This window comes from Zalophus californianus, chromosome 1, assembly GCF_009762305.2.
Source record: "Zalophus californianus isolate mZalCal1 chromosome 1, mZalCal1.pri.v2, whole genome shotgun sequence".
Lineage (NCBI taxonomy): Eukaryota > Metazoa > Chordata > Mammalia > Carnivora > Otariidae > Zalophus > Zalophus californianus.
The window spans coordinates 137,286,665-137,313,393 of record NC_045595.1 but is presented as its reverse complement, the minus strand read 5'-3'; the positions used below and the strand labels follow the sequence as shown (position 1 = coordinate 137,313,393).

At 46.6% G+C, this 26,729-nt stretch overlaps 1 protein-coding gene across 10 annotated transcripts in view; it reads right to left on the bottom strand.

Moving 5' to 3' along the window:
* The window catches only part of ST6GAL1 (ST6 beta-galactoside alpha-2,6-sialyltransferase 1), a 159,462-nt gene that overhangs the window by 74,135 nt on the left and 58,598 nt on the right, over nucleotides 1-26,729 (bottom strand). For all 10 annotated transcript variants that reach the window (XM_027582045.2, XM_027582048.2, XM_027582042.2 and 7 more), the window contains exon 2: nucleotides 24,721-24,841. The gene's annotated coding sequence lies outside the window, so the exon portion shown is untranslated. The remainder of the gene's footprint in view (nucleotides 1-24,720; nucleotides 24,842-26,729) is intronic.

Sequence of the window (26,729 nt, the reverse complement as noted above, 5' to 3'; positions counted from 1 at the left end):
TAGCGCCCCCCTCTCCCGCCACACACGCACACACACGCACAGTAATCAGCACGCAAGCTACGTTAGCAGTTATAACCCTCCTCACTCTCTTCGGCTTTTACTATCTCCCTAAGCCCAGGATCTTCGACTTTTCCTTCTTTCTTACCCCTTATTCAACCCATTCCTCTCCCCAAGTGCTCCCGGATCACTTGCCCATCCTGGTGCCTCACTGCCCCTAGAACAAGCCCTTAAACGTTCTATTTCTATTCTCAACATGCTTCTTAAATCGGTCTCCATCTCTCTTTTCTCATTATTTCTCATCTGAGCTCCCAATAAATTTTACTTAACCTCAATTATAGCTCAAATCAAATTAAAATATAGTTTTAGTTTGCTTCTGTGTCTCTTTTCCCTTAAAACTGTAAGCATTTCAACCACTAAGTCATAATTAGCTCCATATCCCTAGTTCCTTCTGTCCAGGGCACAGACCATGGTAAGTATCTAATAAACATCAGTTGATCAAGTGAAAAAAAACAATTTCATTGGCTGCTATTACCTGCTAAACACTGAAATGAAAATACAATCATCACTAACTCCCCATAGACTGCAATCCCTGCCCGTAAGGAGTTTTGAGAGACAAACTTAGCACACCTGAGGCTGAATAAATGCAATGAGACCACTATAATAAGAAGGCAAGCGGTATAATATGGACTTTATTTATATAAGGCACTCCAAGAAAAAGACACCACCTTGGCTAGATTAGAAATGAAGACAGAGACTATTATTGGAATGGCTGGCTATAGCCAGAAGCTTTCAAAAAGGAAAGAGGGGAGCAGGGTTTTTATTTTTTTTTATTTTTTTTTAAAGATTTTATTTATGTATTTGACACAGAGAGAGAGACAGTGAGAGAGGGAACACAAGCAGGGGGAGCGGGAGAGGGAGAGGCAGGCTCCCCGCAGAGCAGGGAGCCTGATGCGGGGCTCGATCCCAGGACCCTGGGATCATGACCTGAGCCGAAGGCAGACGCGTAATGACTGAGCCACTCAGGTGCCCCGGGAGCAGGGTTTTTAAATAGAAGGTGGGGAAGTGAGGCTGGTCACTCGGGGCCTTGTCAGTGGTCAGAGAGATAACAGAAGAGCAAAAGGGCAGTGCATGAGAGCACACACCTCAAGATGGAGGCCAAAGAATCTTCGGGAAGAAAAGATGTCCAATAGGCAGTCATAAAGGGGAGTGTGGTGAAAGACCCTCCATCTTGACAGGAGTATGCACGTGATATAGAGCCAAAAAGTACAATCTGTTCAAGAAAAACAGAGCTTGAGTTGGAGAGAGCCCTCAAATTCCCTCACCTCTCTTGGGGGATTTTTGTGTCTCTAACACAACAGATCCATATACTAGAAATGCAATTTCCTTGTGTTTGGCCGACAGAGATGGGGGCCCAGATGGTCTCCTTATCCAGGTTAATACCGGTATCCCTTGTCTCAAGCTCCAGGTTGATTCAATGATACACAGCTCATGCTCCCTTCTTCCTACTTCATCTTCCAGTTGTCGTCATTCATGAGCAGTCAGATTCCTGGCCCTCAACATCCTTGCCCCAGAGCCCAGCAGTGTGCACACACACACTCCCCAACAACCCCGGCAGTGATGGAGCCTCCTGGAGGGTCATGAGGGACCGGAAATCTCTCTCTGTTGCCATCACCAAGATATGACTAGAGGAAGGTCACGGTTATCCCCATTCATAAAGGTTAGCAATGCCTTCAAATGTGAACGCAGGGATCAGCCATCCCTTTGATGCACTCTGAATGTAGCTTTGTGCTCTATTACCAGTGAGGGCAACCAATCCCTAACTTACCTCCTCATGTAGAGAAGCTAATCTTCCTATCATTCCAATGAGACAGAAATGGTGTAGGCATAATAAGTTCTAATTTGTGAGTCACACAGACATAGGTCTGAAGTCCTAGCCCATCGCTTATTAACTCTGTCACCTAGGGCAACTCAGCTGAATTCTCGGAGTCTTGCTTATTCATCTGTAAAACAGGGACAGAGTTACCTATATCACAGGGCTGCTGCACAGATTAAATGAAAAAAGATATATAAACCACCAATACACAACCAGTGTTCAAAGCTATTACCATGGCTCTTAGAAATGAAAGTATCCAATGCAATTATTCGGTGGGTTTCCATCAACTTTTAGCAGGGTCTTATAGATGCTCTTGGTCTCTAGGAAAGTGGTTGTTGAGTTTTGTCATCGAAGCTGAGGTTGAAAACAGGGTAGAGGTCAAGCTTTTCTCCAGGCTCTGATGGGATAATATTCCCTATGTTCTATAATTTAGATGCCCACAAGATGGGCCTTAAGAACTTAAAACCAAAGGCAAGACCCAGACATATGGAGAAGAGATAGACATCAGTTCACCATCAAACCCTAGGGAAAATGAAGTATTCTCTGTCCTCACAGCAGGGGACTGAGAGTCTGGAGACTCAAAAGCTACAGTAGAAACTGCAGCACAGGTTTCCCGGGGCACAAAGCAGGGAGTGATGGTCCCAAGATACCTACTCACTCTGGCCTCTGCCATCCCTGCCTTCCTGCTTTACCTCCCGGAGTTGGGATCCATCCGGAATTTGCATAGCTGCACCACCCCACCTCCACTGGAATATTAACATGCCAAAGCCAGGAACAACTCCTCAGTGCATGCGGGCACAGGGCAGATGCTGACCAGGCACCGGGTCCTCAAAGAGCGGACCTCTCGACGAGCACACTTGACACATGGTGTCACCGATTGCTTGAACACGAATAGGGACCTTTGAAGGCAGCTCATTCCATTTGCAGATGGTTTGGAGTTCAGAGGTTTAGAATGTAGACTCCCTGATCCAGAATCTACTTCCCTTACCTTCTATCTTTAAGATCTAGTTGTAGGACTAGTGAGCTTTTAAAAGATAAGAAGCTCAGGGGGCGGAGCAACATGGCAGAGGAGTAGGAGACCTGGATTTCGTCTGGTCTCAGGAATTCAGCTGAATAGGGATCAAACCATTCTGAACACCTACGAACTCAACAGGAGATCGAAGAGAAGAATAGCAACAACTCTCTGAACAGAGAAGCGACCACTTACTGGAAGGTAGGTCGTGCGGAGAAGTGAATCCGAGGCGATATTCGGGAGGATAGACGGCGGGGGAGGGGGCCTCCGTCGGCCGCTTCTGGCAAGTGATAGAGCCGCGGAGCACAAAATCGGAACTTTTAGAAGTCGGCTCCGATGAGGGACATCGCTCCAGTGGCTAAGCGGGGGGTGGAACCCTCCTGGGACAGTGTGGTCTCAGGACCCTCGGGGTCACAGAAAGACCGGGGGTGCCTGAGTGCGGCAGAGCTCCCAGGTATCAGCGCGGGGAAGCCGGTTGCAGAGACGGAGCCGAGGCGCGGGCTCTCAGCTCGGGGTTGCCATAAACTGTGATCCGCAGCCCAGTCGGGCCACTGCTCCTCCAGCAGGGACCCAACAAGCGGCAGAGCCGGGGAGACTCCCCTTCCTCCCCCGGGAGGAGCGGCGCGGGAGCGCACCGCAGGGATCTGGTGGGTTTGGAGACTCCACACGGAGTCGGGTGGAAGAGATAGAAACCCTCGGTCACAGGCCAGGTGAGCACGGAGTGCGGCCGGAGACCGGGGACACGGGAGTGACTGCTTTTCGCTGGGGGCGCACTGAGGAGCGGGGCCCCGAGTTCTCAGCTCCTCTGGGCGGAGATTAGGAGGCCACCATTTTCACTCTCGTCCTCCAAAGCTGTACCGAGAGCTTGCAGGGAACAAAAGCACCTGAGAGCAAACCCGAGCAGATTCCTTAGCCCGGATGACAAGGATGGGGCAATTCCGCCCCCCGCAAAGACATTTTGGAAACCACGGTAACAGGCCCCTACCCCAGAAAATCAGCGCGAACAGCCAGCAAGCCAAGACCAAGTTTACCGATCAAGGAGAACAGGAGAACTCCAGCGCTAGGGGAATACTGCACATAGAATTCATGGCTTTTTTACCATGATTCATTAGTTTTTCAAAGTTAATTTTTTTAACGGCTTTTTCTTTTTTGAATTTTCTTTTTCCCTTTTTCAACCTACATCTTATCAATCCCTTTTTAAAAAAAACTTTTTTTATTTTTCATTTTTAGAATCATATTTTATCCCTTCATAGTAGTTACCCTTATTTTTGGCATATATATATAGTTGTTCTCTCTTTAAAATTTTGAGATACAGTTTCTTCTAACAGATCAAAATATACCCTAAATCACTAGTGTATGGCTTTGTTCTAGTCTCCTGCCTGATCACATTCTCTCCCTTTTATTTTTCTTTTCTTCTTTGTTTTTAAATCTTCTTCTTTCTTTTTTCAAACAACTTCTTATCTTATCAATTCCTTTTATAAAATCTTTTATAATTTTCATCTTTACATTCATCTTCCATCCCTTCATTGTATCAACCCTTATTTTGTACATATATAAGTCTTTCTTCCTTTAAAATATTAGGAGGCACTTTCTTCTAACAGACCAAAATACGCCCAAAATCTAGTGTGTGGCACTGATCTATGCACTAGCCTGATCATATTTGATCATATTCTATTTTTTTTGTTTGGTCTGTTTTTGTTTGTTTTTATCTTTTTCTTTTTCTTTTTTCTCTTTCTTTTTTCTTTCTTTCCCTTTCCTTTCCCCTGGTTTCAGGTCTTTTCTGATTTGTATAGAGTATATTCGCTGGGGACGTTGTTAACCTGTTAGCATTTTCTCCTCTCATTCATCTAGTCTCCTCTGGACAAAATGACAAGACGAAAGAAATCACGTCAGCAAAAAGAACAAGAGGTAGTACCCTCTGCCAGGGGCATACTCAGTATGGACATTAGTACGATGTCGGACCTAGAGTTCAGAATCATGACTTTAACAATACTAGCTGGGCTTGAAAAAAGCATGGAAGTTATTAGAGAAACCCTTTCTGGAGAAATAAAAGAACTAGAATCTAACCAAGTCAAAATCAAAAAGGCTATTGATGAGGTGCAATCAAAAATGGGGGCACTAACTGCTACAATAAATGAGGCAGAAGAGAGAATCAGCGATATAGAAGACAAAATGATGGAAAATAAAGAGGCTGAGAAAAAGAGAGATAAACAACTACAGGATCACGAGGGCAGAATTCGAGAGATAAGCGATACGATAAGACGAAACAACATTAGAATAATTGGGATCCCAGAAGAAGAAGAAAGAGAGAGGAGAGGCAGAAGGTATATTGGAGCAAATAATAGCAGAGAACTTCCCTAACGTGGGGAAGGAAACAGGCATCAAAATCCAGGAGGCACAGAGAACCCCTCTCAAAATCAATAAAAATAGGTCAACACCCTGACATCTAATAGTAAAACTTACGAGTCTCAGAGACAAAGAGAAAATCCTGAAAGCAGCTCGGGAGAAGATATGTAACCTATAATGGTAGAAACATTAGACTGGCAACAGACCTATCCACAGAGACCTGGCAGGCCAAAAAGGACTGGCATGATATCTTCAGAGCACTAAACGAGAAAAATATGCAGCCAAGAATACTATATCCAGCTAGGCTGTCATTGAAAATAGAAGGAGAGATAAAAAGCTTCCAGGACAAACAAAAACTAAAGGAATTTGCAGACATGAAACCAGCCCTCCAAGAAATATTGAAAGGGGTCCTCTAAGCAAAGAGAGAGCCTAAAAGCAGCATAGATCAGAAAGGAACACACACAATATACAGTAACAGTCACCTTACAGGCAATACAATGGCACTAAATTCATACCTTTCAATAGTTACCCTGAATGTAAATGGGCTCAATGCCCCAATCAAAAGACACAAGCTATCAGATTGGATTAAAAAACAAGAACCATCAATATGCTGTCTGCAAGAGACTCATTTTAGACCCAAAGACACCCCCAGATTGAAAGTGAGGGGGTGGAAAACCATTTACCATGCTAATGGACACCAAAAGAAAGCTGGGGTGGCAATCCTTATATCAGACAAATTAGATTTTAAAACAAAGACTGGAATAAGAGATGAAGAAGGACACTATACCCTACTTAAAGGGTCTATCCAACAAGAAGATCTAACAATTGTAAATATCTATGTCCCTAACATGGGAGCAGCCAATTATATAAGGCAATTAATAACAAAAGCAAAGAAACACATTGACAACAATACAATAATAGTGGGGGACTTTAACACCCCCCTGACTGAAATGGACAGATCATCTAAGCAAAAGATCAACAAGGAAATAAAGACTTTAAGTGACACACTGGACCAAATGGACTTCACAGACATATTCAGAACATTCCATCCCAAAGCAATGCAATACACATTCTTCTCTAGTGCCCATGGAACATTATCCAGAATTGATCACATCCTAGGTCACAAATCAGGTCTCAACCACTACCAAAAGATTGGGATTATTCCCTGCAGATTTTCAGACCACAATGCTTTGAAACTAGAACTCAATCACAAGAGGAAAGTCGGAAAGAACTCAAATACATGGAGGCTAAAGAGCATCCTACTAAAGAATGAATGGATCAACCAGGAAATAAAAGAAGAATTTAAAAAATTCATGGAAACCAATGAAAATGAAAACACAACTGTTCAAAATCTTTGGGATACAGCAAAGGCAGTCCTGAGAGGAAAGTATATAGCAATACAAGCCTTTCTCAAGAAACAAGAGAGGTCTCAAATACACAAACTAACCCTACACCTAAAGGAGCTGGAGAAAGAACAGCAAATAAAGCCTACACCCAGCAGGAGAAGAGAAATCATAAAGATCAGAGCAGAAATCAATGAAATAGAAACCAAAAGAACAGCAGAACAGATCAACGGAACTAGGAGCTGGTTCTTTGAAAGAATTAACAAGATTGATAAACCCCTGGCCAGAATGATCAAAAAGAAAAGAGAAATGACCCAAATCAACAAAATCATGAATGAAAGGGGAGAGATCACAACCAACACCAAAGAAATACAAACAATTATAAGAACATATTATGAGCAACTCTATGCCAGCAAATTAGATAACCGGGAAGAAATGGGTGCATTCCTAGAGATGTATCAACTACCAAAATTGAACCAGGAAGAAATAGAACACCTGAACAGACCTATAACCACTAAGGAAATTGAAACAGTCATCAAAAATCTCCCAAGAAACAAAAGCCCAGGGCCAGATGGCTTCCCAGGGGAATTCTATCAGACATTTCAAGAAGAATTAATACCTATTCTCCTGAAACTGTTCCAAAAAATAGAAATGGAAGGAAAACTTCCAAACTCATTTTAAGAGGCCACCATTACCTTGATCCCTAAACCAGACAAAGACCCCATCAAAAAGGAGAATTACAGACCAATATCCTTGATGAACATGGATGCAAAAATTCTCACCAAAATACTAGCCAATAGGATCCAACAGTACATTAAGAGGATTATTCACCATGACCAAGTGGGATTTATCCCTGGGCTGCAAGGTTGGTTCAACATCCGCAAATCAATCAACGTGATACAATATATTAACAAAGGAAAGAACCAGAATCATACGATCCTCTCAATAGATGCAGAAGAAGCATTTGACAAAGTACAGCATCCTTTCTTGATCAAAACTCTTCAGAGTATAGGGATAGAGGGTACATACCTCAATATCATAAAAGCCATCTATGAAAAACCTACAGCGAATATCATTCTCAATGGGGAAAAGCTGAGAGCTTTTCCCCTAAGGTCAGGAACGCGGCAGGGATGTCCACTCTCACCACTGCTGTTCAACATAGTATTAGAAGTCCTAGCCACAGCAATCAGACAACAAAAAGAAATCAAAGCATCCAAATCGGCAAAGAGGAAGTGAAACTCTCACTCTTTGCAGATGATGTGATACTGTATGTGGAAAACCCAAAAGACTCCACCCCAAAACTGCTAAAACTCATACAGGAATTCAGTCAAGTAGCAGGATGTAAAATCAATGCACAGAAATCAGTGGCATTCCTATACAGCAACAAGACAGAAGAGAGACAAATCAAGGAGTCGATCCCATTTACAATTGCACCCCAAACCATAAGATACCTAGGAATAAATTTAACCAAAGAGGCAAAGGATCTGTACTCAGAAAACTATAAAATACTCATGAAAGAAATTGAAGAAGACACAAAGAAATGGAAAAACATTCCATGCTTATGGATTGGAAGAACAAACATTGTGAAGAAGTCAATGCTACCTAGAGCCATCTACACATTCAATGCAATCCCCATCAAAATACCATCCACTTTTTTCAAAGAAATGGAACAAATAATCCTAAAATTTGTATGGAACCAGAAGACACCCCGAATAGCCAGAGGAATATTGAAAAAGAAAAGCAAAGCTGGCGGCATCACAATTCCGGACTTCCAGCTCTATTACAAAGCTGTCATCAGCAAGACAGTATGGTACTGGCACAAAAACAGACACATAGATCAGTGGAACAGAATAGAGAGCCCAGAAATGGACCCTCAACTCTATGGTCAACTCATCTTTGACAAAGCAGGAAAGAATGTCCAATGGAAAAAAGATAGTCTCTTCAACAAATGGTGTTGGGAAAATTGGACAGCCACATGCAGAAGAATGAAACTGGACCATTTCCTTACACCACACACAAAAATAGACTCCAAATGGTTGAAAGACCTAAACGTGAGACAGGAGTCCATCAACATCCTAAAGGAGAACACAGGTAGCAACCTCTTCGACCTCAGCCGCAGCAACTTCTTCCTAGAAACATTGCCAAAGGCAAGGGAAGCAAGGGCAAAAATGAACTATTGGGATTTCATCAAGATCAAAAGCTTTTGCACAGCAAAAGAAACAGTCCACAAAACCAAAAGACAACCGACAGAATGGGAGAAAATATTTGCAAATGACATATCAGATAAAGGGCTAGTATCCAAAATCTATAAAGAACTTATGAAACTCAACACCCAAAGAACAAATAATCCAATCAAGAAATGGGCAGAAGACAGGAACAGACATTTTTCCAAAGACATCCAAATGGCCAACAGACACATGAAAAAGTGCTCAACATCGCTGGGCATCAGGGAAATCCAAATCAAAACCTCAATGAGATACCACCTCACACCCGTCAGAATGGCTAAAATTAACAAGTCAGGAAACGACAGATGTTGGCGGGGATGCGGAGAAAGGGCAACACTCCTACACTGTTGGTGGGAATGCAAGCTGGTGCAACCACTCTGGAAAACAGTATGGAGGTTCCTCAAACAGTTGAAAATAGAGCTACCATACGATCCAGCAATTGCACTACTGGGTATTTACCACAAAGATACAATTGTAGGGATCCAAAGGGGTACGTGCACCCCGATGTTTATAGCAGCAATGTCCACAATAGCCAAACTGTGGAAAGAGCCAAGATGTCCATCGACCGATGAATGGATAAAGAAGATGTGGTATATATACACAATGGAATATTATGCTGCTATCAAAAGGAATCAGATCTTGCCATTTGCCACGACGTGGATGGAACTGGAGGGTGTTATGCTGAGTGAAATAAGTCAATCAGAGAAAGACGTGTATCATATGACCTCACTGATATGAGGAATTCTTTTTTTTTTTTTTTTTTTTTTTTTTTTTTTTTTGAGGAATTCTTAATCTCAGGAAACAAACTGAGGGTTGCTGGAGTGGTGGGGGGGTGGGAGGGATGGGGTGGCTGAGTGACAGACACTGGGGAGTGTATGTGCCATGGTGAGTGCTGTGAATTGTGCAAGACTGTTGAATCACAGATCTGTACTTCTGAAACAAATAATGTAATATATGTTAAGAAAAAAAAGAAGAAGATAGCAGGAGGGGAAGAATGAAGGGGAGTAAGTCAGAGGGGGAGACGAACCATGAGAGAGGATGGACTCTGAAAAACAAACTGAGGGTTCTAGAGGGGAGGGGGGTGGGGAATGGGTTAGCCTGGTGATGGGTATTAAAGAGGGCACGTTCTGCGTGGAGCACTGGGTGTTATGCACAAACAATGAATCATGGAACACTACATCAAGAACTAATGATATAATATATGGTGATTAGCATAACAATAAAAAGGGGGGGGGAAGATGAGAAGCTCGGGCACCTGGGTGGCTCAATTGGTTAAGCCACTGCCTTCGGTTCAGGTCATGATCCTGGAGTCCCGGGATCAATCCCTGCTCAGCCGGCAGTCTGCTTCTCCCTCTGACCATCTTCCCTCTCATGCTCCCTATCTCTCATTCTCTCTCTCTCAAATAAATAAATAAAATCTTTAAAAAAAAAAAGATGAGAATCTCTTCACAGTAGTATATCCTTTCCGTCAATTCATGTCGTAATACTCACAGCCAATACGTATCGAGGGCCAACCAGGTGGCACACCTTACAGGCAGGAAAGTGCACTACTATGTTCCCTAACTTGCCAGATCCTAACATCATCCTGGGTACTTGTTACCAACTCTGCTCCCCAGCCGCAACCCCGCCCCCCCCCAAAAAAAGCAGGCTGCCTCAAAATCTAATACACAGCCTGGGAACTGCGTCTTCAACAAGAGCCCCAGGTGATCCTTAGGATCGCGCAGACTGGAGACTGGTGACATAGTAGATCAGGTAGGACCGGGTGTAGGACACCCAGGTCCACTGATTCTATCATTTCCTCACTATGGGACCTTGGGCAGCTTGTGGAGCCTCTCTGAACCTCAGTTAAGGATCTGTGATTTCAGAATGATAAGAGCATATACCTGCAGGATAACTCAGAGGAATAAATAGATGTCTTAGCACACAGCCTCCCCGTTGTGGCATCATCACTCGTCCTAATAACCCTGTAAAATCACATCCCTAATGGACCTAGAGGATATAATACTAAGTGAAATAAGTCAGTCGGAGAAAGAAAAATATCATATGATCTCACTCATGTGTGGAATTTAAGAAACAGAACAAATGAACAAAGAAAAAAGAAACCAAGAAACAGAATCTTAACTATAGAGAACAAACTGATGGTTAACAGGGTGGGGGTGGGTGGGAGAATGGGAGAAATAGGTGATGGGGATTAGGAGTACACTGATCCTGTTGAGCACTGAGTCATGTAGACAACTGTTGAATCACTATATTGTAAACCTGAAACTAATAACACTGTATGTTAACAATACTGGAAATAAATTTTTTAAAAAAATTAAAAATTAAATAAAAACAGCAACCCTAGTATTTTTGCTCAGTGCTACACAATCTGCAGTTGAAGTTTCTGAGACCAGGATTTAAACTCAAATCTTACCGTGGGTAAAGGCCTAAGTTCCTACAGCCAGCAGTAGGGGAAGGAGGAATTAAACAGGGGGGAGGCCTAGGGCCACAGAATGACCTCCATATCCAGGTCTGGCTCCAAATTCTTGCCTGGACCCGGCTCATACTGCATCCTCAGGAGCAGCCATCAGGCAGGAGCTCTGGCCAGCAAGATGCCCCCAGCATCACAGTAAGGAAACAAAGTTTGCCTTGTACTTTCTTCTGCCTCTGATCCTGCTCCTCTCCTGAGTACCACCCCCATTCCTCTTCCTTGGGGGATCATCCAGAATCCCCACTTCTGCTCCAGGTCTGCACCCAGCCCAGCCCTAGGGAGCTCCCCTCCTGGGAGGCAGGCTGGGTGTACAGTTGGAGAGGCTGGCCTGGGGAACAGGGTAGGCTGTGTTTCATTCCACAACTTCGAAGCCTGGTGATGTCTCTTCACCCTGGGAGGCCCCCTCTCTGCTGCAGGGCTCATTTGCAATAGTGCTCTTAGCACAGTACCTGGCTCACCCGTCAACTCATCAATAGCACCCGATCCTTGGCCCATCACCTCCCACTGCGACCTTGTACTTAAAGTGGAGCCACCTGTGATTCACACATTAGCACATAGTTCATTAATGAGCCCCCATTCATTTGTTCACACAAATATGCACCAAATATAGGTGCTACAGAGATAAACAGGGTCCAGCCCCTCCCCCTGGAGCCTTAGAGGAAGAGAAAGACCCATAAAATGATGGGTGTAAATCCATGTAAGGCATTCAGAACTAAAGCCTGGGGTGGTACCAACTCCATTAGGAGTTGATAATGTTCCTCCTGGGTTCCGAAGGATGAATAGGAGTTTAACAGGCACAAAAAGGCATACCCAACAGAGAGAATGGTAGTCCAAAGGCTTAGCCATGGAAGAAGGCCCACTGTAGTCAAGGAATGGTGAGAAGCTATGAGGGATGAGGGTGCATGAGGGCTTGCAGTGATGGAAAATGGGATTCAGCGTCTGCTCCAGATGTAGTGTTTCTAGCCCCAATTCATCCTGCAAGAAACTGGGACTGGTAGAGGTTTCCTAAGCGAGCAAGGAATGTTATGATTTTCTCTAAACTCAGTGTTGAGCAACTGGTCCTAAAAAGGGCTTTGATGGGATGTGAAGAGGAGCCATTTCAGTTGAGAGAGGAAAAGGTGCCAGAGACCATCTTTCCTCACCCCTGTGACCTCCGGTCCACCAACCGCTGACCTGGCGGGTCCCAAACTCTAGTCAAGTCCCCACGGGAACACCAAGCTCCAGAAATCGGATTTCCATGTTTACAGAGTGATGGGAAGAGAGGGTAGGAAACACGGTTGGGACCAGCTGCAAGGGTAACCTGCAGGTGAGCCGGAGAGATGTCAGTTTGCGTCTGGTGGCTCACAGCGTCCTGAAAGGAGCCTGACAGACCTGGGTTCTGATCCCACCCTGCACCCCTTACTGCCTGCATGACCTCGGGTTATGCATTTGATCTCTCCCAGGCTGTTTTCTCATCCATTAAATGGAGAGCCACCCCACCTCAAAGACTGTTCTGAGGGTTTGTTTCAAGTGGCCAGCATGGTGTCCTCTGTGAGGAACGAGGGACCTCTAGATATTACTGAACTGATTAACGGCCTCACTTTTATCTTGTGGAGGAAGGAGACGTCCGACGAAAAGACTTCAAATAGAACGGGCCCCACGGAGCACAGGATGGAATCAGCCCCCACCCCCACCCCCCCAGACACGCGCTGGGCTGTGGTGAATTCCCAGGGGAGGCCCTAATCGGTCCCTTCCAAGTTGCTTTCTGCCCCTCCTTGGCTGTTCGCAGTTTCTGTCCGAGCAGATCGCATTTCCCACCTGAGCCAGCGGCCCCGAGGCCTGTGGCCCGTGCAGCCGGACGGCTCCGCAGGCTCACATGACAAGCTGGCAGGGCGCGGCTGTTCCTGGCAAGGACATGAATAATACAGGCCTTTTTCCGCAAACTCTGACAAACATTCTGAAGTGACAAGTAAAAACGCTGGATCCAAATTCTCACCGGGGCTGAGGGCAGAAGAGGCCAAAACAACTCGCCTTTATCAGGTCTCAATCATGGAAGTGAATCAGAGCTCTGCTGGGGGAGTGGGGGCCAAAGGAAACTACTGGTGATAAATGCCAAGAAATGCAAGGAAATCTCGGGGGGGGGGGGGCGGGGGGCTAGGGTGGGGAGTGGTTAAGCTCCTTGCAGAACAAACCGCCTATACTGCCTGAAGGCCATGTCGGTGGAATGTTCCAGAATCCCAGGGGCACAGAGAAAGGAGCCCATGTGACTTGCTGGCTAGGGAGTGAATGGGGCCATGATTTCATCTCCACAACAGCCGGAAATCACTGCGACCACCACAGGCAGCCCAGAGAGCCCTGTGACAGGAGACCTTATGAAGAGCCGGCCCACGGCCCCTTCCGAGCAGGGGTACAAGTGGGGTGGGGCTTAACAGGATTCTGTCTCCTTCGTCTGTACTACAGCAGCACCAAAACCAGGGCCAGTAGCAAGGCTTGGTTAGTCTGAATGACTGAAGAAAGACGTGGTGTGGAGAAAGAACACAGGCTTTGGACGCAGGAGCGCCTGTCAGTAACTCTGCGGATTTAAGCAAGTTCTCTCTGAGCCTCAGTCCCTTCGTCAGGCAAATGGGGTGATGACATGTACTTGGAAAGGTTCTTAAAGAATTAAAATAATGAATGTAAAAGCCCCTTAAAATGGTGCTTGGTAGGTAGCAGGCACTCAATAAAGTGACTTCTCAGACTAGTCTTCAAATATCTTGAGACCTTCAGTATCAACTCTTCCTAATTCTTATGGAGGCAGGGGGAGACTGGGAGGAGTCAAAAGAGAATGTAAAACGGAAGATGATGAACCAAAGGAAAGTACAGGGAGACCTCTAATGTCACACCTGCCTGTGTGGCCTTGGAAAGTCACATATTTCTGTGGATCTCAGAACTTTCTACGGGTCTCAGAACTTCCTGTGGTAAGATGGGGCTAGAGTTGATCGGTGCTCTTCAAACTGTGCTTCAGGAACCCTAGAGAGTCCGTGGAGACCCTGAGGGGCTGTCTTGGGGGTGGGGAGGAGAGAGACACGCAGGCCCTCACACAGCTTCAGGAAGCTTCCCATGGAAGGCTTCCTTCTGAAGAAACAGTTCCGCACCCTATCCTGAGCCCGTTGAAAATCAATGCTTTGTCTAACATCACCAGTGTCCTCCCAAAGACCAGTTCTCTCCAGGAACCTAGTCCAGGGCTAAGGTAAGGTAAGGGAGGTATCTAGAGTGCAAAATTTAAGGGGGCCCGCACCCTCGGGGTCATGTGAGTACAGGGTTGGCATCTGAGTGTGCCTCCTTAAGTTCGGCACCTGACGCACCTGGCTTGCCTGGCCACTACCAGCCCTGAGTCCCCAGCCCTTCTTCAGTGCCCGTCTTTGGCATTTGGCACTTCCCTCTCTGGAAATTTCTCACCATTACCTTCTATGGCACTGCCTTCTGCAGGTGATGTTCTGCTTTCCGGCTCCTCTCCTTCCTCCTGGGCAAGAAGAATGGGATAGAGAAGTGGAGGGGGGAAAAGCATGGAGAAGACAGTGTGGGGAGGGGCTGTCGGGTCTGGTTGTGAAAAAGCGGAGTGTGAGGGGTTAGTTGAAGTGCAAGAGGCAGGTGGGCAAGGTAGAGAAGCAGCCGGGACAGGGAGATGTTCTCCTCTCCCCTGACAGAATCTTCTTTCCCATCCACTTCTTCCTTCCTCGCCCCACTGGCCGGGCCAAAGTCAGGTCCACATCACCTGATATTAGGTCCCTCCCAGTAGCCTGCTGAACCATACCTGCTTCCCATCTTTCTCGACATGCAAGACTATGCCCCAAGTCCAGCTCTGAACAATTATGCCCCTCCTTGGAGACAAAAGATGGCATCTTCCATGTTTGCTCCACTAAGCCCAAATTCCTCACTCGCATCCCACCCCCAAGCCTCCAAACAACACTCCACCACATGCAAATGCGCCCCTAAGCCATGGATGACCAAATGCACCACTGCTCCCTGAATTCACCTGAGCCCCCTGCCCTGACTTTGATCCTGCTCTTTTCTTCCTCCAGGAACCCTCCCCGCTCACCCCAATTCCCCCAGTGGAATCTTTGCAATGAAAACAGCACACGTCCTCTCCTCTCTTTGCAGGTCCTGCATCCAGACTTCCCAAAGCCTAGAGCTGTTTGCAGATGTTGGAGAGTACACTTTCCTCCTTCTGCTCAGCCAGTATTTTCAATATGTCAATATTGCAAAAGCAAGGCCCTTGCCTTGTTCTCAGTGACGAGCCACGGGGTGGAAAGCAAACACCCGGCCTGCTGAGATCCACGCCTGAGACAGGCTACACCGAACAGTGCGCCTTCAACCACAGGAGAACTGCCCTCTCCACCATTTCTCTCTTCCGCTTTGCACCTAGCCCAGCTGCGGGCTCCAGCGGGCACTCCGTAAATACTAATTGAATTAATTAATGAGATCCTCCTGCTGGGAGCACAGAACTAACTCCAGAAAAAGTAATTACGGAATGATTTCCATACAAAAATAATTTTCTTGCCTTTTCCATGTGAAGATGAACGACCCCTCCAATGATAAAAAAAAATGTTCTAAAGCTGGATTGTGATGATGGTGGCATAACTCAGTACATGAACTACAAGTCCCTGCATTTACACTTAAAGGAACTTAATTTCATGAAATATAAATTGTACCTCAGTAAAGTTGTTTTAAAAAACTGTGTGATTTCATGGTGGCATACTCCATTTGGCTGAGGAATAAGCTGAGTCACGAGCACACTTAACAATGACATGTAACCCAGCCTGTAAGTTGTGGCTCTGAGCTCAGCGTTAGTCCCCATGGGTCAGCAGCAGCTGTCCATGTTTGGGTCTGGGGAACGTCCCAGAATAGTGTGACTTGTCGGGGTGGGGAGAACACCAGGGTGGCCAGGGTTCAGGTCAGTCGACAATCAGGACACCGTGTCAAGTGAACTGATCCTACAGAACATTCCACATGGGCCTCTTGAGTGGATCAAGCTAAAGAATCTGACCCAGATCAGAATCGCTCCCCTGAGGAAGTGTCCTCCGGCCTCAGCCTGTGGCTCACTCACACGGTATCCGTGAGCTTCCTCCACAGCAAATCCACGGTTCATGATGTCACACTCAACTGGGCTATTATTTAATTAATATTTGTCTCTCTCTGTAGACCATATGCTATGTGAGGTCAAGGATCCAGCTCTTAGGCTCCCGGGGCCTATTACAGAAGCAAGCGCATGGTAGAGGGTCATGAAAGAGTTGACTGAGGGGTGCCTGGGTGGCTCAGATGGCTAAGCGTCTGACTTCAGCTCAGGTCATGATCTCGGGGTCCTGGGATCGAGCCCTGCATCGGGCTTCCTGCTCTGCTGGGAGCCTGCCTCTCCCTCTGCCTCTCCCTCTGCTGCTCCCCCTGCTCGTGCTCTTACTCTCTGTCAAATAAATAAATAAAATAAAATAAAATAAAAAAAAGAGTTGACTGAATGCTGAAGGAGTGAGTGGACCCTCTTCACCGACTAAATTAAGACAAGGGACACACACCCATTTTCTTTCAGGGTAGCACGCCAGGCAGCTGGATATTTAAGATTGGAAAGGGCCCCATGGAGAGGAGAAGAGGGAACCAACGTTCTCCAGGGCAATTCACAACACTGCCCCCACGTAGCCTCACCACAATCTAGACACTAGATATGGTTATTGTCCTATTTATGGGTGGAAAGGGAGATTTTGCAAGCAGAAACCAGATCTGCCAGGCCAGAAAGGCCAAGCTCTTTCCCAGTCATCCCAGTCGCTTCAGTGCAAGCTCCAGGTTATCACGGCACAGGCAGGTGGTTGAGCGTCTGAGGGCCAGTGAGGTGGCCCACGCCATCTTCCTCCAGCCTTTGCCTGCAGTGTGCGTGAGCCAGGTCTGGGTGCACAGCAGGTTCATGGAACAGAATCATGTCTCCACAAGACTGTGGTGCAGAGCCTGAGCCTCACTCACACCTGGACAGCAGCCCATGCTCTGTGCAGGCCTCCAAGGAACTCCCCTTTTCCCCTGGGAAAGCACTTCCCAGCTATTCCATTTCCCACCGCCACATCACGAAGAGCTGACGCCTCAGAGAACACCCACGGCATGCGTTCCTCCTCCCTCTCGTTCCCAAGGGGAGAGCCTGAGCCTGAAGTTTCGGACAGCAAGGTGCGTACCACACAAGGAGCTACCTGCCATCACAGAGATGGTATAACACAATGAAGGTGAGGATGGACTTGGGTGTCCATCCGGGTTGAAGTCCCAACTTACTCACCACGTACTAGCTGTGACACCTCCCGGGCCCTAGTTTCCTCATTTGTCAAGTGGGGTATTAATAGTCTTAACTCTTAGGGTTGCTGTGGGCATTAAATGAGTTCCTACGTAAAAAGCACTCGGTACCTGGCACAGAATAAATGCTATAGAATTGTTAGCTACCATGATGATTTTTCCCAGCACATTAAAGCTGCCCCTCTGTCTGTAAGTGAAGGAACAGAAGATGCTGAGCATAAGGAAGGCCTGAGGCGATGGCAGATTCCCTTGGCATTTCAGGCCTCCAAACACTGAGAAAATAGCCATCCTGGCCTAAGTCCAGAGGCTTCTTTATCTCAGCTGCCAGTAAGGACAGATGTTTGCATACTGGCACCAGGGAGGGACAGGGTGGAGAGAGAGAACTTACCCCACAGCAGAGTAAAAAAAACAACAAAAATCAACACTCACAGGTTGTTTGCTCATCTGTGGTAAAAAACAAACAAAACAAACAAACAAAAAACTTCCTTGGAAAAATACGCAGCTCTAGAAAATACCACTTTCCTGGAGCCACCCAGGACAATGAAGAAGGATCTCCTAGAACTAGCTCATTAGGTCAAAGGACAAAGAAGTCAGACTTCAGGGCAGCTCCAGAAATGAAGGAGGGGGTTATCAGCACAAGGTCCTCCTGCTTCTCACATTTAAAAGGCTGGGGTCTAGATTCATACAGCCAGACCTGAAGGTGCACAAAGGGTAAGAGTCACACAACCAGCCATCAGAGAAATGCAAATTAAGACCATAATGAGACACCACTGCCCACCTATAAGAACAGCTAACATGAACATATGACCGTACCAAATGCTGGCAAGGAGGTGGACAAAGTGGATCTCTCCCACTCCCACTTCTGGTGGGAGTGCTAAATGGTACAGCCACTCTAAAAAACAATTTGGCAGTTCCTTAAAAAATTAAAACTATGCTTGCCATACAACTCAGCAATTGCACGGCTGGGCATTTATCCCGGAAAAACAAAACTTTATGTCTACACAAAAACCTGTACAAAATTGTTTGTGGCAGCTTTATTTGTAATAGTCAGAAACTGGAAACGACCAAAACGTCCTTCAAAAAAGGTCAGTGATGAAACTAGTGCATCTATCCCATGAAATGCCACTCAGCAACAAAAAAGAGCAAACTACTGATAAATTCAACTACCTGGATGGATCTGAAGTGTATGATGATGACTGAAAACAAGCCAGTCTCTGAAGGGTGCATATCGTAGGTCTCTATTTACAGAACATTCTCAAAAGGACAAAATTATAGAGATGCAACACAGACGGGAGGGGCCGCAGCAGTGTGACCATGAAAGGGTGGCAGGAGGGAGATCTTTCTGGTGATGGACCAGTCTACCTCAGGATCACAGTAGTGGTTCTGCTAATCCACCCATGTGAGAAAATGACATAGAAACATACACACATTGTACCAATCTCACATTCCTGGTTTTGATACTGTATTATAATTATGTAAGATGAAGCCATTGGAACAAACTAAACGAAGGATGCACTGGACATCTCTGTACTATCTTTGCAAGTCCCAGTGAATCTGCAATTGTTTCAAAATAAAACATGAAAAAAGAGAGGTGCACAGGCTACCGGCAGGGCAGCTGGGCTTCCAGCCCACATCCTTCTCCAAAATCGTAGTCCTCCAATTAGATAAGTATAATTTCACATGCAGCATGATATTTCATACTGCCATGCCTCTGCACGTACAAACTTCTACCCAGACTGCCCTCCCTCCACCTAGCTAACTTTTCATTTCCTTTACAGCCCAATTCACATACCTTCACCTCCTAGAAGCTTCCCTGACATCCTGTGCTAAGATTACTGATCTTTCAGCGTGTCTGGGTGGCACAGTTGATTGAGTGTCCGACTCTTGGTTTTGGCTCAGGTCATGATCTCACAGTTCTGAGATCGAGTCCCACATCTGGCTCCATGCACAGAGTCTGCTTGGGATTCTCTCTGCCTTTGCCCTTCCCCCTCCATGCTCTCTAGTGCACACTCTCTCTCAAATAAATAAATCTTAAAAAAAAAAAATTACTTATCATTCTTTGTACTTCCCTGTACATACGTTCTCAACTGAATTGTGATTATTAGTTTATGTATCTCACCACACGCAAGCCTCGGAATTGGAAAATATATTTTCAAACTTCTCCAACAAAGGACTTGTTTGTAGAGTATACAAAGAACCCAACTCAATCATAAGAAGATAAACAAATCTTATTCTTTAAATGAGCATTTCTTTAAGGAAATGCAAATAAAATCACAAGATATCACCACAGACCTACTAAAATAGCTAAAATGTATAAGACTTACCATACCAAGTGCTGGCAAGGAAATGGAGCAATAGGAACTCTCATGGAGTAATGTAAAATGGTACAACCACTCTAGAAAACAATTTGGCAACTTTTTTTTTTTTAAAGATTTTATTTATTTATTTGACAGAGAGATAGAGCCAGAGAGCACAAGTGGAGGGAATGGCAGAGGCAGAGGGAGAAGCAGGCTCCCCACCCAGCAAGGAGCCCTACGCGGGGCCCGATCCCAGGACCCTGGGATCATGACCTGAGCCAAAGGCAGACGCTTAACCATCTGAGCCACCTGGGTGCCCCAATTTGGCAGCTTCTTAAAATGTGAAACGTACACCTACCGTAGGACCCAGCCATTGTACTCTTAGGGGTTGGGGCGGGAAAAAGAGTTCACAGGTCCCCCCCAAAATTTTTTTAACAAATGCTTGCATTGGCTTTATTTTAATAGCCAAAAATTGGGAACCACCCAAACGTCTGTTAGTAGATAAATGGATAAACAGATAGTGGTTTTTCCTTACAGTAGGGTGCTATTCAGCAATAAAGTAATGAGCTATTCATACACACAACATGGATGAATGTCAGATAATTAAGGAGTATTCTTGTTGTGATGAGCACCAGGTTCACGTATGGAAGTGTTGAATCACTGTATTGTACACCTGAAACTAATAATACACTGTATGTTAACTAACTGGAATTTAAATAAAAACTTTTAAAAAATAAAAATAATAAAACCTTTAAAAAATTGTGCTGAGAGTAAGAAGAGCATGTGCTGTGTTATGCTATTTATATAAAGTTCTAGAAAAATGCAAACTAATCTATAGTGATAGAAAGCAGGTTATGGTTTGCCTGGGAATGGGAGGCAGGCTGGGAGGAGGGAGGGATAAGGCAAAGGAGGAAACTTTGGGGGGTAATGGTTATGTTCATGAACTTGACTGTAGGGAGAATTTCATGAGTGTATACATATGTCAGAACTCATCAAGCTGTGAGGTTTCAATATGTTGTCTGTCAATTAGACCTCAGTAGAGCTGTATGAAAAAAAAAGAAAAGAATGGGCACCATTCATCAGGCATCTACTTTGTGGGAAGAGCATTATATAAATAATTATTAATCTTCACTCAAGGTAGGGGTTACTCAGCCCATCTTACATATGAGGAAACTGAGTCAGAAAGGCCAGGTAGTCACGCTACTACGGCCAAACGAGGCTCAAACCCAGTTCAAATGTCCTCAAAGCTGGGGCACTTGTCTCTGTATTGTGAGGTCTTCCAACAATGGTGAACTTCCAGTAAGAAGCCAGAAATGATGCCCCCTGGCTTCAACAAGACCTCTAGGATGTGAACAGAGGAGGATGAAGGGCTGGCAACATTGAGATGCCAGGGGATCTGTGGCATCATTGAAAGGACACCCTCTCCCTTCTGGGCTGCCATTGCCACAAATTCCTCCAAGGCCCAAACCCAGCCCATCACAGGTTTTGGGCCAGACAGGCCAAGGCAGGAAGTGGGCTGTACCTGTCTCTGGAACATCCTTCCCTGGGCAGCTAGAGTGGCTGGGTGGGCAGGACCCTGGTCAGACACTCAGGAGAACAGACTCCATTTCCACTTGTCATAGACAAGGCCCTTCCCCTTTCTGGGCCTCCATTTCCTTAGATGGAAGACGTGAAGGCCAACCAACCAGCTTTCCAAGGACCTCTTTCAGCCCCGATTCACATTCCAAGCACCCTGCTGAAGTGAGCTTTTCCTCCTCCTGACGTTGATAAGGGCCAGAGAGGAAAAGGCTTCTTGATTATCTACAAAACTGTCCACCCCGCTCCCCCACCCCCAACCCCAGCTTCACAGTCAAAGACACTTGGCAGTGCCAAACCAAATCTTTCCCTCTGCCACTCTGCCTCCTCCCCCCAGCCCTACCTTCTGCAATAATCTTCCAAAGACCCCGGCCCGCTATTGCTGCTTTGCTCCCTCATTAGCAGGGTGAGCCCTTGGACACACAGACAATTTCTCCCTTTAGAATTCTTGGAGACGATGTATGGTTATGGGCTCATATATGTCGTATACAGTCACGATGTAGGAGCGTTCCTCCCCTTGTCCCTTGTTGTGCCTGTATGCTCAAGGCCGAGCCAGAATCTCTTGCCCAAACAGGCCAGGATATGTGGCTCGGTACACAATCTCTGTGAAGCTGAATTAAATCCCTCTTGCCAGAGGAATAATCACTTACCCAAACATGGAGGAAAACCAAACAGATCCATCTCAGTATGTTCCCCTGGCAAGAGCACCAGGAGTCCAGAGGCTAAGAAGGCCTCTGCTTCCAGATGACTCAGAGACCTGGGGCCAACAGCACCCCAACTCACCTCCCGGGGTGTCACATGAGTGGAGGGGACTATGCTAAAGAACTCTACGGACCTCCCAGCTCTGACGCTATCTTACTGTAGACTGAAGAGTCCTCGGGGTCTGAAAGGAACAGTGTGGCCTTTTGTGAAGCCCCAAGCACTGCCACCGCAGCTGTTCACAGAGCGGCAGAGATGGAATGAGGTACCCCAAGGGAAGGGACTCCGCTTGTTAGAACTGCATTTGGGAACCCCCGCCCATGTAGGCACCGACTTGCTGCAAAGAGCACCCACTAATTCTGAGAAGCTGTGGAGTCCCAGCCAGGCTCAGCTTACATCTCGGTTGCTTGTGGACTCTGCCATCTTGGTCAAGTCTCTTTACCTCTGCGAGAGACTCCATTTCCACATTGGCCTCGTGAGAACAGAAAAACCTACCCTGTTAGGTCATTGCCGAGTTCAGTGAGATCCCACAAACAGAGCACGAAGCACGGTGCCTAGAGCCATGACTAAGCCTTCCCTACCCTTCCCTGCCCTTCCTCATACACATACCTAAAAGTCCTCAGAATTAAATCTGCCCAGCTGGTTTCACTGACCTGGAAAACAAAACCCCTGAAGAGGAAGGGGTCTTAATTCCAAGCACACCAGGGGACCACTGCATGAATTGCATGGGGGCTGGGGCAGCAGCTACTGGGGTGGGGTCTGAGAAGGGTAGAGGCAGGGCTGGCCCTGGAGACCATCCACCATGTCCTCTTGCCAGTCACATACAAGGGCTCAGTGGTCAGGAGGCTTCCTGAGCAGTGCTGCATTCCACCAGCCTCCTTCTCTGCCTCCCCAGGAGCAAGTACCTTCCCCCTCAGCCACGAACAGTCACCAGCAGTGTGACCTGGCTTCTTAAAATGAGGGTGTAGGACCAAATGGCCCCTCTAGTCCTTTCCACCTTTTTAAATTTTTCTGAACTACAATTCTACAAGGTGAACTGATGCTTAACTGATAGCCCCAGCTTCTCCCCATCCCCTCCTCCAGGATGCATGAAGGGGGCGAGGGGGGCAGGGAACCCAAAAGTTCTGAAAGTAGAGGGGGAAGGGCCGAGGCTAGGGCTCCATTATGCTAATTTAATTAGCTCTAATCTGCCCACAGCGGGGCCTTGAAGAAAGAGGCTTTTGTTTAAATTTCACATTTGGCAGGAAGTGCTCCTTCTCCTCCCCCCTCCCACCCCCCAGTGGAGTTTAAGAGTCAAAAGCTCTAATTTCAGTCCTGGCTCTCACATCTAGCAGCGCTGGGGCTTCCTTTTCACACTTCTTTGACGACTCCTTGATTTTTCCAGGAAGGAAATATGTCCCAGATGTCTGTCAGTAAAAGGAGAGTTTTTATCTACCCTTATAAAAGGGCGTCAGTAATTCACAGATTCCCCAAGAAGCGAGCGACAAGGCAGGGAAAGGCCAGCGGACTTCCCTCCACTGATAAACCAAAGGTTTACCAATCAACTAAACCCCCTCCCATGGGCAGGGAGCTTCACGACTATCTTACAGGATAATAAGAACAGAAATCTCCCTCTTGTTCATACATCCAACCAATGCTTACTGAGTACCTACTCTTCCCAGGAGAGGAGGGAGAAGGGTGTGTGTGGGGGCGGGGGGAGTGACTTGCTTCATGCCTCCCAGCCTGATGGTGGCACAGCAAGCCTGTAATCTGAATCTCCAAAACCAAAAGGCCCTGGTTTGTAGCACTGGCTAATTTCCGCGCTGTAAACTTCCCCACCATGGCCAATTTCCGGCTATCAACAACGTTTAACAAGCAGTTTGCAAAATTCCTGAATATTTAAAAATCAGCTCTCTGAAAGCCTCCGGACTAGAAGCGAATTCTCCTGGCTCCTAATTGAGTGTTCTTTCTGCCTCACCCCTCTACCTCCTGGCAGGAGGAGTCAATGTGCTATGGGGGCTGAAAGAGGAACCTTCATGAAACCTACCTGAAGGATTGTTAACAGTGGTTGGATTTCAGGCATATTTTATTTTCTTCCACGTCCGCATTTTCCCAAATATCTTATGAGCACATATTACCTTTACAATCAGAACTTACCTGGGTAATAAGTCATTTTTTAGTGAGCTGAGTGGAATGCTTTGCTATCACCTCCCCACATAATTTCTGTCTTTCTGTCACCCTTGGGCATGAGAGAGAAAGAGAGAATTTCCTAGGAGCCCAACTTCCCTGGCAGAACAGAGCAGGTGCACCTAAGTTCAGCCGTACACCTGAATCTAGTGCAGTCTTACATGGAGGACAAATTCGTGCCCTTTGGAGTTCAAATTTCACTAGCAATCGAGAAAATACAACTTCCTGTCCAAAAGCCATGCTCTAAAAAATCAAAGGCTCTCCAGCCATCAAATGACCTTGCCCCCCAATGCGCAGAGGTGGAAGCAGATGGTTTGACTGTATCAGAAACAACTGCTCCTTCTCCCTGAGGCTTAGAGAAAGAGGTTTCCCCAGATGAGGAGGACTTCCGCCCTCTTAGATGCCCCCAAGCTGGGATTCAAGCGGTCTTACCTCAGTGCTGGGACACAGGCCTGGCACCCGGGCTTGGGCCCGCTCAAGGAGGCCAGTTCATTTCAGCTGGGCTCCAGGATCTCACTGCTCCTCCCTCTCTGCACAACAGGCTCTATGTTGCCTGCAGAGAGGAGAAAAAAATAAATAAATAAATAAATAAACCGCAGGCACACAAAGAAAAGTTGCAGACGGAGCACCAGAAGCGCGTGTATGTTAACACATGCAGGAGGGTTAGTACCCTTCCTCCTCCCACGCCCCGCCCTGGTCACTCCTGACCCTTTGGAGCCCCTTCCAGAATGACAGCCCCACCTGAGAGAGCCGGGCCGCTTTCCCAGGGCTCAAACCACCCATCTGTTCGCCCAGACCTACCCCTCCTGCAGCAGCACAATTTCAGTGAGCTGTAGGTGAAGCAAAGCAAACTCTACCACAGTCCCTTAGTCCCGTGCTCCTCGCTGTTATTAGTAAGGAAAGCAAGAGAAAGAAAACTACAGTTGTGGCCCCAAGTTTCGTGTTTAGATAAGGCTTATGGATAGCTGGTTTCAATCAACCAATATATCATCACACTTGCCCCGTCTCCCTGTGACCGATAGTATAGTGTGTGTAATGTTACAAATGTGAATTCAACTCCTGATTTATTTTGAGAGAATTTTTAACGGAAACTAAGTTTCCAACCCCTATATTGTTATAGCTGCCTGGGTGGATGGCATTTGTTTTTCAAGTAACTGTTGGTCTTCCGAATGTCAAAGAAATTTATGTCCCATCTAGAAATTTTAGAAAATAGAGTTCAGTAAGAAGGAAAAAAATTACCTATTCTTCTCTCTCCAGGATAACTACAGATAACACACCCTTCCTGGTTTTATTTGGTGATCTGGAGTTTTTACAAAGATGCAAGAAAGCGAGGCATGGCTTAGTGCAATGTTATCATCGGTCTTCTGCAGGGGCTACGGAACCTGTCCCTCAGTGGCCAGACCAGAACTGTCACCCCACCCCCAAGGGCTGGCCGTTACCAGTGTTTTTTTGTTAACTACAAATAGTCCGTAAAACTAAATCTTGGGGGAAATCCATGGTTATTTCCTTAAGACCCAGTCAAAGAGTTTCCAAATGTCTCAGGCTTGGCCTGCTGCCTCCAGGACTTCTGTGCTATATAAACTGCTCCAGGCACTGGCGAGAGGTGCCCCAGTGCTCCAGGCCTGGCCTCCCCTCCCTCCCCTCTGCCCAGCCCCTCCCTCACCCACATCCTCGCTCACCACATGTAACATTTCCAATGCAAATGAGCACCCAGTGCCAGCAGTCTGGGTCATCAATTGTTGTGTTCCCATTCAGCTCAGCCCAAGTCGAAGACCTGACGATTAAACGAGCTCCCCTAATCAAGCTTAGGGAGGGGGTGTGTGAGAAGGAACTGGAAGGAGGAAAAGGTGAGAAATGCCCGGCGGAACAGAGAGGCGTGGTAACACACAAGTGTGGTGTCCAGGAGGAAGAGACTCTGAGAAGCCATGAGAAACAACAGTCAGGCCACGAGAGTGCAGACCCCAAGAGGAAGTACCACCAGATGAAAGCGGAAGTGAAGTGAGCCACTGAGGGTATGGAAATGTCAAGGTCTTGCAAGGATTCAGGGTGAGCAGAACAAAGGACAAAGGCATCAGGTGACACGAGAAAATTAAAAGCCACTTGCTGCATTTGGGCACTTTGCCTCTGTCTATAATTAATGCCGATAAAACACCAGGGGCCAAATACACGGTGCAGAGACTGGGTCGGGCTGGGAAGAGATCTCTACATGAAATGCAGCCGAGCTGGGGCCCACCTGGGAGCCTGCCCGTAACCAGCCTTCCCCAGGGAACAGGACCAAGGTGCTCCCAGGGTTGGGGGACTAGGGCACCGCTGACTCACCGGAGGGAGGCTTCCTCTCTCCATCTCTCTCTAGCTAGCCTCTCTTTTCCCTCCTTTGGCTCCAGGCCAAACCTTCAGTGAGACATGGGTAGTTCTCCACATAATCTGTCTAAACAGACTTC